The sequence below is a fragment of the Artemia sp. Qi Xiang Cuo genome, chromosome 3 (assembly GCF_049724085.1).
Source record: "Artemia sp. Qi Xiang Cuo chromosome 3, ASM4972408v1, whole genome shotgun sequence".
Taxonomy (NCBI): domain Eukaryota; kingdom Metazoa; phylum Arthropoda; class Branchiopoda; order Anostraca; family Artemiidae; genus Artemia; species Artemia sp. Qi Xiang Cuo.
In genome coordinates, this window is record NC_142796.1 from 24,203,346 (window position 1) to 24,205,016 (window position 1,671).

A 1,671-nucleotide genomic window follows, 5' to 3' on the forward strand; every position below is an offset into this window, starting at 1 on the left:
GAACTTTTCTATCTTCTATAATAAGTTTGGAACATTATTTTAAATTTTTTCATCCCTTTGAGAAAAATGTGAACCGTAGTGGAAAATTTTTATATTATTTGTAAAATTAGAATTGATTAAAAAATAAATTCTTTTTCATTGAGAAAGTGGGCGAAAAAGATAAGTACTTCGAGTTGGAAAATGGGTGTAGGAGGGACATTCAGAAAGTAACTTGCTCTGAAATGGTCTTTGAAAAGTATTTCTTAGTGTTTTTCGATAATCAGGCAATTTTCTCAAGCTCTTTTCTCAAGGTCATAGCTTTTGACTGACAACACTAACATCAAAACTTAAACGGTCAGAATTAGAGGCTGTTTCCAAAGATTTAGAATAAGAAAAAATTGTCAGGTGTGGGACTCGAACCCACGACCCCATATGGGGACCAGATCTTAAGTCTAGCGCCTTAACCACTCGGCCAACCTGACTTGTAAACAATTCTTGATCATATTCATATTGTAATTCAGTTTCATTGGTAAAGTTCAGAATTGAGCTAACTTTTTTCTCTTCTTTAAGAAAATTCAGAACCTCGTCTAAATTAACCTTAAAAAAATGAAATAAAGCTATGTCGACTTGGCATATTTTATTCAAAATATCCCACACAGTGCTGGAGGGGGGCATTCCTGTCGACTTTTGGAGGATGTTTCCTCATTTTTCAATAATTAGGCAATTTTCTCAAGCTCTTTTCTTAAAGTCATAGCTTTTGACTGACAACACTAACATCAAAACTTAAACGGTCAGAAATGGAGGCTGTTTCCAAAGATTTAGAATAAGAAAAAAATTGTCAGGTGTGGGACTCGAACCCACGACCCCATATGGGGACCAGATCCTAAGTCTAGCGCCTTAACCAGTCGGCCAACCTGACTTGTAAACACTTCTTGATCATATTCATATTGTAATTAAGTTTCATTAGTAAAGTTTAGAATTCAGCTATCTTTTTTCTCTTACTTAAGAGAATTCAGAAGAGAATTTGAAAATTCTCACTTTTCGAGTTTGTTTTTTATTTAATCTATTAAAGGCCATAAAAATTTATTTTCTGCTTAGATTCTTTTACGTAAGTTTTTGAGTGAAATCACAAGGCATGATGAAAGAAAAAAAGTACATAAGAAAAAAAATTGTCAGGTGTGGGGTTCGAACCCACGACCCCGTATGGGGACCAGATCTTGAGTCTAGCGCCTTAACCACTCGGCCAACCTGACCTGTAAACAATTCCTGATCATATTCATATTGTAATTCAGTTTCATCCTGTGTGTGTGTCGTCTCTTTGTGTGTGTGTTGTCTTTCAATTCAGGCTGGTGGACTAAGGCCCCAATTCTGAGCTAGTGAATTTCCATCATTCAGGCTGGTGGACTAAGAACCTTATTCTGAGCTAGTGAGTTTCCACCATTCAGGCTGGTGGACTAAGACCCCAATACTGAGCTAGTGAATTTCCACCATTCAGGCTGGTGGACTAAAACCCCAATACTGAGCTAGTGGAATTCCACCATTCAGGCTGGTGGACTAAGACCCCAATATTGAGCTATTGGATTTCCACCATTCAGGCTGGTGGACTAAGACCCCTATTCTGAGCTAGTGGATTTCCACCATTCAGGCTGGTGGACTGGGACCCCAATACTGAGCTAGTGGATTTCCACCATT

At 37.8% G+C, this 1,671-nt stretch overlaps 2 non-coding genes across 2 annotated transcripts; both read right to left on the bottom strand.

Moving 5' to 3' along the window:
• Positions 1 to 378: 378 nt before the first annotated feature.
• Positions 379 to 461, bottom strand: TRNAL-UAA (transfer RNA leucine (anticodon UAA)). The gene has a single exon. It is a non-coding gene; the product is annotated as a tRNA-Leu (tRNA).
• A 688-nt stretch (positions 462 to 1,149) lies between these two features.
• Positions 1,150 to 1,232, bottom strand: TRNAL-CAA (transfer RNA leucine (anticodon CAA)). The gene has a single exon. It is a non-coding gene; the product is annotated as a tRNA-Leu (tRNA).
• Between the last annotated feature and the right edge of the window lie 439 nt (positions 1,233 to 1,671).